The following is a 13333-nucleotide window of genomic DNA, read 5'->3' as shown; positions in this document are numbered from 1 at the left end:
GACATTCCTTGGTCCGGGTTGGAGCTGCAGAGTGCCATTGATTCCTATGGGAGACTTTCCTTGGGTCAGGTTGGAGCTGCAGAGTGCCATTGAGCCCTATGGGAGACTTTCCTTGGGCCAGGTTGGAGCTGCAGAGTGCCATTGAGTCCTATGGGAGGCTTCCCTTGGGTCAGGTTGGAGCTGCAGAGTGCCATTGAGCCCTATGGGAGACTTTCCTTGGGCCAGGTTGGAGCTGCAGAGTGCCATTGAGCCCTATGGTAGACTTTCCTTGGGCCGGGTTGGAGCTGCAGAGTGCCATTGAGCCCTATGGGAGGCTCTCCTTGGGCCAGGTTGGAGCTGCAGAGTGCCATTGAGCCCTATGGTAGACTTTCCTTGGGCCGGGTTGGAGCTGCAGAGTGCCATTGAGCCCTATGGGAGACTTTCCTTGGGCCGGGTTGGAGTTGCAGAGTGCCATTGAGCCCTATGGGAGACTTTCCTTGGGCCGGGTTGGAGCTGCAGAGTGCCATTGAGCCCTATGGGAGACTTTCCTTGGGCCGGGTTGGAGCTGCAGAGTGCCATTGAGCCCTATGGGAGACTTTCCTTGGGCCAGGTTGGAGCTGCAGAGTGCCATTGAGCCCTATGGGAGACTCTCCTTGGGCCAGGTTGGAGCTGCAGAGTGCCATTGAGCCCTATGGGAGACTTTCCTTGGGCCGGGTTGGAGCTGCAGAGTGCCATTGAACCCTATGGGAGACTTTCCTTGGGCCAGGTTGGAGCTGCAGAGTGCCATTGAGCCCTATGGGAGACTTTCCTTGGGCCAGGTTGGAGCTGCAGAGTGCCATTGAGCCCTATGGGAGACTTTCCTTGGGCCAGGTTGGAGCTGCAGAGTGCCATTGAGCCCTATGGGAGACTTTCCTTGGGCCAGGTTGGAGCTGCAGAGTGCCATTGAGCCCTATGGGAGACATTCCTTGGGCCAGGTTGGAGCTGCAGAGTGCCATTGAGCTCTATGGGAGACTTTCCTTGGGCCAGGTTGGAGCTGCAGAGTGCCATTGAGTCCTATGGGAGGCTTCCAAAATCATGCACAGAAGGATCAAAGTCAGAAAGGTTTTCGCGCTTTTTACAATCGTTCAGATATGAAAATTACAGAAAGTTTAGACCGTACCACAATATTTTCGTACAACCACAATGCTAAATTTTCGCACTTTTAACGCACATCAGAAATTATCGGATTGAATACAAATTTTTCCAATCGTACTTTTAAATGTCCGAAATTCGGACTTTGATAAATGGGCCCCTATGTACACGCCTAGAACTGCTATTTATTACCACATTTTTATTTTTTTTTAAATGGTGGGATTAATTTAGCTCCTTTCTTGGCACCACTGCCTGTCTCCTGCTCCATATTTTTTGCGGTTCCACCTATTGACATAGGGGAATCCTATAACTACTGCCACCTCCAAACCAAGCAGTAGCTCCAGAGTTCCCACCATGTCTGGGAGTCAAAATAGTCCCTGGAATGTCAAGTATAGAGGCCCAGCCCAATAAATAGTGACTGTCTATGGCATCTTACAGCAGCCCCTCATGTCAATTACCACAGAGCAGAGTAGGGGTTAAAGAGTGGGCAAGGCAAGGAAAAAGTTAAATGAGGGGGAGGTGGGTGTAGAGTGCCATTGAGCCCTATGGTAGACTTTCCTTGGGCCGGGTTGGAGCTGCAGAGTGCCATTGAGCCCTATGGGAGGCTCTCCTTGGGCCAGGTTGGAGCTGCAGAGTGCCATTGAGCCCTATGGTAGGCTTTCCTTGGGCCGGGTTGGAGCTGCAGAGTGCCATTGAGCCCTATGGGAGACTTTCCTTGGGCCAGGTTGGAGCTGCAGAGTGCCATTGAGCCCTATGGGAGACTTTCCTTGGGCCGGGTTGGAGCTGCAGAGTGCCATTGAGCCCTATGGGAGACTTTCCTTGGGCCGGGTTGGAGCTGCAGAGTGCCATTGAGCCCTATGGGAGACTTTCCTTGGGCCGGGTTGGAGCTGCAGAGTGCCATTGAGCCCTATGGGAGACTTTCCTTGGGCCAGGTTGGAGCTGCAGAGTGCCATTGAGCCCTATGGGAGACTTTCCTTGGGCCAGGTTGGAGCTGCAGAGTGCCATTGAGCCCTATGGGAGACTCTCCTTGGGCCAGGTTGGAGCTGCAGAGTGCCATTGAGCCCTATGGGAGACTTTCCTTGGGCCGGGTTGGAGCTGCAGAGTGCCATTGAACCCTATGGGAGACTTTCCTTGGGCCAGGTTGGAGCTGCAGAGTGCCATTGAGTCCTATGGGAGACTTTCCTTGGGCCAGGTTGGAGCTGCAGAGTGCCATTGAGCCCTATGGGAGACTTTCCTTGGGCCAGGTTGGAGCTGCAGAGTGCCATTGAGCCCTATGGGAGACTTTCCTTGGGCCAGGTTGGAGCTGCAGAGTGCCATTGAGCCCTATGGGAGACATTCCTTGGGCAAGGTTGGAGCTGCAGAGTGCCATTGAGCCCTATGGGAGACTTTCCTTGGGCCGGGTTGGAGCTGCAGAGTGCCATTGATTCCTATGGGAGACTTTCCTTGGGTCAGGTTGGAGCTGCAGAGTGCCATTGAGCCCTATGGGAGACATTCCTTGGTCCGGGTTGGAGCTGCAGAGTGCCATTGATTCCTATGGGAGACTTTCCTTGGGTCAGGTTGGAGCTGCAGAGTGCCATTGAGCCCTATGGGAGACTTTCCTTGGGCCAGGTTGGAGCTGCAGAGTGCCATTGAGTCCTATGGGAGGCTTCCCTTGGGTCAGGTTGGAGCTGCAGAGTGCCATTGAGCCCTATGGGAGACTTTCCTTGGGCCAGGTTGGAGCTGCAGAGTGCCATTGAGCCCTATGGGAGACTTTCCTTGGGCCAGGTTGGAGCTGCAGAGTGCCATTGAGCCCTATGGGAGACTTTCCTTGGGCCAGGTTGGAGCTGCAGAGTGCCATTGAGCCCTATGGGAGACTTTCCTTGGGCCGGGTTGGAGCTGCAGAGTGCCATTGAGCCCTATGGGAGACTTTCCTTGGGCCGGGTTGGAGCTGCAGAGTGCCATTGAGCTCTATGGGAGACTTTCCTTGGGCCAGGTTGGAGCTGCAGAGTGCCATTGAGCCCTATGGGAGACTTTCCTTGGGCCGGGTTGGAGCTGCAGAGTGCCATTGAGCCCTATGGGAGGCTTCCAAAATCATGCACAGAAGGATCAAAGTCAGAAAGGTTTTCGCGCTTTTTACAATCGTTCAGATATGAAAATTACAGAAAGTTTAGACCGTACCACAATATTTTCGTACAACCACAATGCTAAATTTTCGCACTTTTAACGCACATCAGAAATTATCGGATTGAATACAAATTTTTCCAATCGTACTTTTAAATGTCCGAAATTCGGACTTTGATAAATGGGCCCCTATGTACACGCCTAGAACTGCTATTTATTACCACATTTTTATTTTTTTTTAAATGGTGGGATTAATTTAGCTCCTTTCTTGGCACCACTGCCTGTCTCCTGCTCCATATTTTTTGCGGTTCCACCTATTGACATAGGGGAATCCTATAACTACTGCCACCTCCAAACCAAGCAGTAGCTCCAGAGTTCCCACTATGTCTGGGAGTCAAAATAGTCCCTGGAATGTCAAGTATAGAGGCCCAGCCCAATAAATAGTGACTGTCTATGGCATCTTACAGCAGCCCCTCATGTCAATTACCACAGAGCAGAGCAGGGGTTAAAGAGTGGGCAAGGCAAGGAAAAAGTTGAATGGGGGGGAGGTGGGTGATTGCCTTGGGAGACCAATTAAGTGGTCCAACTGTCGGAACACACGTGACTCTCACATCAAGAATGACACCAACCAGACTTAAAAATATTCAGCGTAATTCCGTCCTATTTGTGCAAAGGGTAAGCACTTTGATTTTGATGCATTGGCCATAATTGTTCCAGGTTCATCTCCACCTGGTGATTGCAGACATGGAGACCCTGAAATTGCACTTAAGGTGGCCATACATGTACCAATTTCGTTCCCTCCATTAATGTTCAGGGTTGAATCTGGAGGTAGATATGGAGGTAGAAACAAGAGGGATTATACGTACCTCTACCTGATGATTCAGCCCTAAACGCAGATTTTGCTCAGACGCCTTCAACGGCACCCAATGAAAATCATTTGTCCCTCCTAATCGACGAGACGACCGACATCCAACAGCTTTGTGATATCAGTCATCTCATCGAAACATCTTGTGCATTCATACTGTATACACAAAGCAAAAGGGAGGCCACAGCACCACCAATTGCATATATAGAAACCCCTCTGTAATTGAGTAGAAAAGCAACTAATAAAAATCTATGATATTTCAGGACTCACATCCCTGTATCAGACATGATGAATACCTACAATGAAGCTCTCACATCCCATATATCTATAAGACTCAGTTATTGGCCATACAGGATGTCGGGGCTTTATGATTTTTCCTATATTTATAGACATGCAGCACATTTTAGTTATGGATCTGGTGCAGTGAAACATCCAATACAAGGCCATGTGAGCTATGAAGATTTTGCTGGATGTTCTCCCATTGACAGATCTCATCATTCAAGTCGGATATAGTTTCACATGTCTAAAAACAATGGGACTGATATTTAAAGGGGAGGTTCACCTTCAGGTTAACTTTCATTATGCAACTTTTCAATTGGTCTTTATTTATTGTTTTTGAAGTATTTGCCTCCCTTCTTTTCTGAATCTTTCCAGCTATAAAATGGTGGTCCCTGACCCCAGCAGCCAAAAAACTATTGCTCTACAATAGGCTACAACCTTATGGTTATTGTTACTTTTTGCCACTTCTCAATTCATATTCCTGTCTCTTTTTCAAATCACTGCCTGGTTGCTAGGGAAAGACCAATTGCAAACTGTTTCAGAATAGTACTCTCTGCATCATACTAAAAGTTAATTTAAAAGTGAACAACCCCTTTTAAATCTGGTCTATAAATGACATGAAAGATTTGCCATCAGTCACGCCTGCTGGAAGGCAACACTGTGCTTCATTTCATAAATGATACAAGCTGGTAGACTTCTGTTTTGCATTGAAATTCATATACTGGTGGATACTGATGGATTAAAACAAGAAACCCCTGACTTTTTGGGATCACTCTTAACATTACAGCATGAAGGATGAGACCTTGTGATGTTGCTGGAGCTGCATGACAAGATTAGTGAAAGAGATAAGTCCTTCGGCCCAAAGTCTCCCATGTAGTTCTATGTGAAGCCTACTGCATTTGTTGGGCTTAATGCAAACACTAACATATATTATCCTGTTAGAATCAAAAGCCCCCCCCCCCCCCCCCCCTTGTTTAAGTGCCATTGTGTAGAACATTGGGTTGGGAATAAAGCACAGCTCTCCATAATCTCAACACTGTAATGCATATGTAAAAGTAGTGCCTCCATTGCCATTGGTTTAGCAGTTCTGATTCTGTGGATGAATCAGAGTCTTGACTGTATGACCCCGGATTCTTTGTTTTTGATACAAACATCTTTAAATGACTTACGCACGGTCCAAAGGGTCAGAGTAAGGTAAAGGCCACTCATATGATTGTTTTCTAGCCACCCCTTCCTCTTGCATAAAGCTCTCCATTCCTGCATGCCTCGGAGACCTTAATTGGCACTCAGTGGCTGGAAGACTCGCTTGCTGTCTCTCCTATTGAGCGCACTAATAGCTGGCTGCAGAGGTACAAGGGCTTGCTTAGCACAGTACTTCTGAGAGCACTTTTTTTTTCTTTCTTTCTTTTTTTTTTTTTTTGCCTTTTTATTTTTCTTTTCTCTGACCACCACCACTTCAGTTCCTCCATGCAGCTGAAAACAGGATGCGAGATAGGGCTGAGCATCAATTTATCCATAGAGCAAAGTGCTCTCAGGATCTTTTCAGCCTAAGCAAGTGATTGTTTTGTAAAAGCCGGGCTTTTCCCCCTCTTTATTCAGCCTTCCCTTCCCTTTGTTTCTGTAGCCCTTATCATCTGCTGCTCCTAGGATGGACTCCATGCAGGGATCTTATGCTGCCAGTGTGTACGTGTGCCTTCATGTCACTGAGATGACTTCATGTCACACAATAGGAAAATTGACCCCGTGGCTGCCAGAGAGATGTTGCTGTTTCTGACATGCTACAGGCTGATATTATTGACCATTATTAACAAGGGCTGATTAGCGGGATAAAACGCTACTGCTACTATGGAAGTGGTAACTCATAGGAGTGATATCAAATTATCTATATTTAATAATAATAACATTCTAATTAGATACAAAGTGCTAAATTTGAACCAGGGCCATATTTCTATATAGAAGCCTAAATCTGTTGATAGAGCTGATGGTAATGGGGGTGGGTGCCTTCCTCTTCAGTAAGGGAAGGGTGGGCAGACAGTTCCGAATACAATATTTAATTTAACAAACTGTAGAACTACTATATAATCAGGTTTTAAAAAATACCTTTCCATATATATATGTGCCTCTCTTCTTTCCAGTTCTTGGATTCCTTGAGCATCCAAGTTTGCCAAAAGTATCCCTTGTTTGCGGATCGCATATTTCTAAGTTTATTTATGACGTTAAACTAAATAAATCTTCTTTATGGCTGTGGTATACAGGCAATTGTCGTCACTTAGGGTTGCCACACGGCCGGGATTTGTCTGGCCCAGCCAGTAAATTTTCAGCTAGGGACAGGGCTGGAATTACAAATTTACTGGCAATTTAGTTGCCAGTAAATTGGTAATACTCTATAAACCCCTCCCTTCCCTGACCTTCTTCACTGCTAGATTCCCGCTTATAAGGACAGTCCTGCATTTGCCCCACCCATTTTTCCACCCAGCCCTCCCATTTCCCTGCCCCCGTTTGACATCACTTCCTACTCCCTCACATGAAGGCCGGCATTACTTCACAAAAAAGGTGGCAAGAAAAAGCCATGGCTAGAGTCAGCCTTGGGCCCCAATGATGCCAGGCACTAGTGCTACCCACGGCACCACCAACCAGTGATGCTAGCACTGCCAGGTTGGTAGTGCGTAGGAATAGATCATTCTGACTGGTAGAGCAATATCGCTCAACATACCGGCATGTATCTGGCATAGGCAGAACAGTTCCCATACAATTGAATCAGTAGCGCCCATGGTCACTACTCTGTTCTGTGATTGCACCCTGGCATTGACAAATGCCTGTACCCCATACCCTTAATACTCTGGCAATATTAGAAGCAGCTATATGAAATTAAATAACCTGACAGCATGTTGACAGCATTTCATGAATAGATGCAACATGTTATACAACAACAAAGTCCAGTTACCTTAAGCCATCTCATTTTATTTAAACATGAATGAAACAATAAACAGCTGCAGGGATTACTATCTGAGATAGCCTGTGGTATCACTTTGGGATAACTGTCTGCTCCTGCTGGGGTTATATCGTGATACCCAACAGAACAACAGATTTGTTCTTGTTGATAAAAAAATAATAAAACAGAGTGATTGTTGGCTTTACTTTATAAACCTGTTTATTGTATCTAGGTTCCATTAACATCTTCACTATTTCTCTTGCCCAAGCAGTTGCTTCTGTTTGGTGGAAGTCCATCACACAAACCTAGTGCACAGAGGCATATGTTGGGAATACCCCCCTCCCCCCGATCAATTGCCTTGTTAATAAGTGTGCTGTGACCCTTTCTGCCCCTTATCTATGATGGGGAACCTGTGTTGTCATGTGAATCCCTGTTGATGTGAACAGATGTTTACATGCTACATGTGAGGGGCAGACAAGCAACAAATTTATACATGCATTTAAAATCTACTAGTCACATGTATAAATGTGTATTAGAAAAAATAGTATTGATTGGAACAATTGGAGCTCATATATGAACACTGGGTATATTTGAACCTGAGCAGTTATCCATAGCAACAAATCAATCATCATTATTAGCTTCGGTTAAATAATGAAAAATAATGAATGTTAAAGTTACAAGGATTTCGGGTAAAGGTGCCCATACACCTTAAGATCTGCTCGCTTGGCGATGTTGCCAAGCGAGCAGATCTTCTCCCGATATCCCCCACCTACGGGAGGGCGATATCGGGAGAATCCAGGCTAATTCGATCATTTGGCCCTGGAGCCAAATTATCAAATTATTATGGCGGGTATAGGCAAAGTCGGTCCGATCCGACTAGATTTTTTAACCTGCCCGATTGAGATCTGGCCGATTTCAGGCCAGATATCGGTCAGGCAGGCCCATCGGTAGTGCCCATACACGGGCCGATTAGCTGCCGAATTGGTCTAAGGGACCGATATCGGCAGCTAGAATCATCCCATGTATAGGGACCTCAAATTTTTAATATTGGGCATATTGGTACCTGGGTAGTAACCCATAGCAACCAATCAGTGATTAGCTTTGTTTAGCAACCATGGGTTACTGCAGTACTGCAAATTTGCCAAGGGACCAAAGGGGTTATGTAAGAAAAGTCACTATGTTTGCCCAGGAGCAATAACCCATAGCAACCAATCAGCAGGTAGAATTTACTGGTCACATGTTTAAAAGCAAACATCTTATTGGTTGCTATGGGTTACTGCTGCTGGGCAAACTTATTGCCTTTTATTACATATGAAGGCAACTGTCTTATCTGTTACAGAGGGACAGTAAAGGGAACTATACACGAGCAGATTTAAGCTACCGATTTGAGTCCTTCGAACAGATTCAGCAGCTTATCTGTGTATCAGTCTACCCAACCAATATCTGGCCAAAAATTGGAAATCATTTTTAAAAATTAGAATAATTTGCTTATAATGGAATCTATGGGAGATGGTCTTTCCATAATTTGGAACTTTCTGGATAACAGGTTTCTGGATAAGGGATCCCATACCTGTACAATGAAAAACGATTTCCAGATCTGGCATTTCAGGGAGGGGGCACATAATGATCATTTAGGGAGAAAGTTATAAAGATTGTTTTTTTTCTTCTTTAAATAGATTGTGTAGAATTAAAATACTGTTTATTCAATATAAAACAAATGTGACAATCAATAGGTGACTCCAGTCTACCAATTCATACACATTCTAAAAAATATAATTCATCATCTTTTTATCAGGATTCAGATACTCTCAGTGCCTACGTAACTATCATTATCCTGGGTCACACAAACATTCAGCAGAGTTTCTTTACTCTCTTTCTCAAGGGACCAAATGAACCTGGGGAATTTGCTTTGTGACCCAAGCATCGGTGTAGAACCAGTTGTGAACTCATGTCACTGTATTCTGGGGGATCGTCATGTTTAAGGTTCTCTGATGCACAGCTAAATGCACTGTTCTGTTCATGTAGAAGCACTTCCCAAGCTGTGTAGAAAACCTTGCCCTACACTGATGAACCACATGTAGGGTTAATCCAGTCTATAGTTGGGAATCGGCGAGCCTTCACCCTATAGGGTACTGCATTGAAATTAAAATGTGGGAGTGACACGTTATCCAGAATTTCTGCCATTTTGCAATAGGTTATAATTAGCCCAAAGAACATGACATCCGTGCATTGGTTTCCCAGCCCTGGGGTACAAAGCGTGGCTTCTTCTGTTGCATAATTTTACTTTAGACTTCAAGTTTTTATTCAACTCTGCTCTGGCTCTAAAATCATTTCACTACCATTTTACTCCATATGAAGGGTTTAATCTAAGGGCTAATTTAACAGGCTATCTGCTTGAAGTACCCCTACTACATGCTTAGTTCCCTTGAATATCAAGCCCCTATTTTCTGTAAGTGCCTTTTTCTGGACCTTAAAATCAGCCCTTCTAAAATGTAGTATCTTTAATTGTCTTCATCAGATAAGAATGCAAGCATAATATCTCCACTTTTCCCAATTTTGCCGAGGCATCCTGCTAAATTTTGTGCCCATTAGAGGCCTCCGCTTCCGCCGCTGCTGCACATGACAGAAACTGATCAGGATAACATTATGTTACATCTCTAATTCAGACTAATAATGGCACTTAGCAATCATGTGCAACTTGATTGCCAAGGATACAATTACCCAATTTCCATCGGGGCACATCCTTACCGAACTGCACCACACAGTATCACAGACATTTCTTTTGTCTTCTGAGCCCAACGCAAGAACTATACAGCAGTAATGTGAATCTGTAGGGTTATCTCATGAGTCGCATCATACTATACCGCACGTTGCTTTTTCTACATACATGCTTATGCTCACTACGGCTCATCTCTTGGCAGATAATGATTAAACACATCTGGAACAGTGACGCTGTGTATATGTATATATATATATATATATATATAATCTGTTCTTGGAATGTCTGTGCCAAAAAACATCATATGGCGGGGTGCACAGTCAAATTGCATGTATACCAAATATTATTTCACGACCGGCATACCCTAAGTAAAAAATCACAACTATATTGCAAACATATTGCACAAAAGTAGTCCAATGTTTCGGTCCTCAACAGGACCTTTTTCAAGGATAGTACAAGGATATACAGTATATATACTTAACCAACTAAATAATGCCCTTTTATATCTATAACCTTAAGCCACCATTTTGTTATTGTCTGTGTGCTCCCTCAGAGATCACCTGACAGGAAATAATGCAGCTCTAACAGGAAGTAGTGTTAAGACAGAACTTTTTCCAATAATGGCTGATGTGCCCTAACATGTATGTGCCCTTGGTTTGTTTGTGTGCACTTAGAATGTAAAATGGCAATTTTCTATTTAGGATTATACAGAGGTAGAGATGTAGCGAACTGTTCGCCGGCGAACTAATTCGCACGAAAATCGGGTGTTCGCAAGTTCGCGAACTTTTATCGATGTTCGCAATTTTGGGTTCGCCTTAGATGGAGCCAAATTTTGACCTCTCACCCCAGAGCCAGCAGATACATGGCAGCCAATCAGGCAGCTCTCCCTCCTGGACCACCCCCGGACCACTCCCTTCCATATATAAACTGAAGCCCAGCAGCCATTTTACATTCTGCCAAACACGTTACACATAGTAGTGACATTGCATTGCAATAAAATCACCTGAGCGATGTTTTTCTACCAGCAATAATATATTCCGTATCCACTACTGCGGCGTTTTGTCTTTGCGTGTGAACCGGCTGTAACCTTTACACGACTTGATTGGCATGTAGACACCGGACGTTTTAAAGCAGTTTATTACACAAGTTTAGAAATGTAGTGAGATTTCTGCCCTTTACAGCACAAAACGCAACGCTGTGTCAACAACATATTTTTCAGAGAAGTTTTTGCCCTTGATCCCCCTCCTGCATGTCACTGTCCAGGTCGTGGCACCCTTTAAACAACTTTAAAATCAGTTTTCTGGCCAGAAATGGCTTTTCTAGGTTTTAAAGTTCGCCTTCTCATTGAAGTCTATGGGGTTCGCAAAGTTCGCACTTTTTGGCAGAAGTTCGCAAACGGGTTCGCGAACTTTTTTTGTCAGGTTCGCTACATCTCTATACAGAGGCACATACTACTAGAAAATGGTTTATCCAGATGAAGCAGGGTTTTACATTTGAGCCATTTTATGCTATATATTTTTATAGAAATCTACATTGTTCGGGGGGAAAAGTTTTTCTAAAATAAATGAATCCTTGTTTGGCAGATTTTACCCCCTATTCTTCCATTTAAAGTTTTACATATGACATATTTACATATTCAAGGGGCACAAGCAACAAAATATAGCAATGCTGAAAGTGGGGGAGAAAGTGATTAGCTTAAATACGTAAAGTTTTTGCTGGAATCTGGCAGTTTTCTTAACTCATGTGGCTGCATCATCTTCCTTTGTTCTGAAATGCCTGTCACAGTGGCAGTGAATCCTTTCCAGAACCCATTGTTTGTAGCACTGCAGTCCTTAGAGCTCTTAATTGTTGAGATGCTGAGATAAAAGGCTAAGAAGAGAACAAAACCTCAGCGGTTTTAAGATACATACCATATCTTTAAAAAAAAAAAAAAAAAGTATGATTAAACAAGTAAATTGATATGTTGAAAGAAGTTGAAATTATGGCATGATGCTATTCATTTTAGCAGAGACAATTCTCAGTATTATCTATGGCAGGGTCTTCTCTGGAGTTTAGTAGCTGTGACAAGTAGCTGCTACTAAGTAGTTCCGTGTGTCTTCAGCCTTAACTGCTTAACTGCCATAGAGTGACAAAATGCATGAGTATGCATTTCACAAGGCACTCTAAAAATACATCTTTTACTATCTGATTTTAGAATAATATGTACTTTCACAAAAAAAAAAAAAATTGAGGGAGGCAACTTTCTGTCACTTTTGCAGGCATTAATGGAAAACTAAACCCCTGAACAATGTAGGGCTCTATAAAAATATACTGCATAAAAAAGCGCATAAACCCTGTTTCATCATTCATCAAATAATATTTCATAATTCATACTTTTCATGACATTTTATAAAAACAAAGAACTTTTGCAAAGAATTGTAGTTTAGTATTATAGTTTGAAGTAGAGATACATACTTACCTGTTTCTTAAAGATTCTTTTTGATACAGAATGGGTACGTTCCAAAAATTCAGGGGTGGTCAACCTGCCAATATAGGCTTTTACCACACGCAGGCAGTGTGTTGCAGCTGTTCGGGTCCCTAGATGCCACAGATAGGATAACTATGTATACAATATACAAGGGGGTCATTTAATAATTTCTCTAATACTTTATTTACCAGAAGATCCTTCCAGAAGACACAAGGGCACCCATTCTGATTAGAAGAAAAGCGGTTTTGTGTGAATATTGGGAAAGAGTTTTTATTGTGAAAGCTAAGAAGTTATGGAATTCCCTCCCTGAATCAGTCGTACTGGCTGATACATTAGATAGCTCCTAAATGAGGAGTTCAATTTTATACAGGTCATAGAACTCTGAGATGACTTCTAATTAGGAAGGCACCGAATCCAGGATTCGGTTCGGGATTCAGCCTTTTCAGCAGGATTTGAATTTGGCCAAATCCATGTTCCTGGCCGAATCAAATCCAATTTCTTAAAATCACGTGACTTTTGGTCACATAAACACAGAAGTTGAAAATTTTTGTCAATTAGGATTCGGTATTATTTACGAAGGATTCGGGGTTTGTCTGAATCCAAAAATAGTGGATTTGGTGCATTCCTACTTTTAATATCCTCATACAGTGGCTTGCAAAAGTATTCGGCCCCCTTGAACTTTTCCACATTTTGTCACATTACAGCCACAAACATGAATCAATTTTATTGGAATTCCACGTGAAAGACCAATACAAAGTGGTGTACACGTGAGAAGTGGAAGGAAAATCATACATGATTCCAAACATTTTTTACAAATAAATAACTGCAAAGTGGGGTGTGCGTAATTATTCAGCCCCCTTT

Source organism: Xenopus tropicalis, chromosome 3, assembly GCF_000004195.4.
Source record: "Xenopus tropicalis strain Nigerian chromosome 3, UCB_Xtro_10.0, whole genome shotgun sequence".
Classification (NCBI taxonomy): Eukaryota; Metazoa; Chordata; class Amphibia; order Anura; family Pipidae; genus Xenopus; species Xenopus tropicalis.
The sequence above is the reverse complement of the archived record's forward strand: the minus strand, read 5'-3'. Positions refer to the sequence as shown.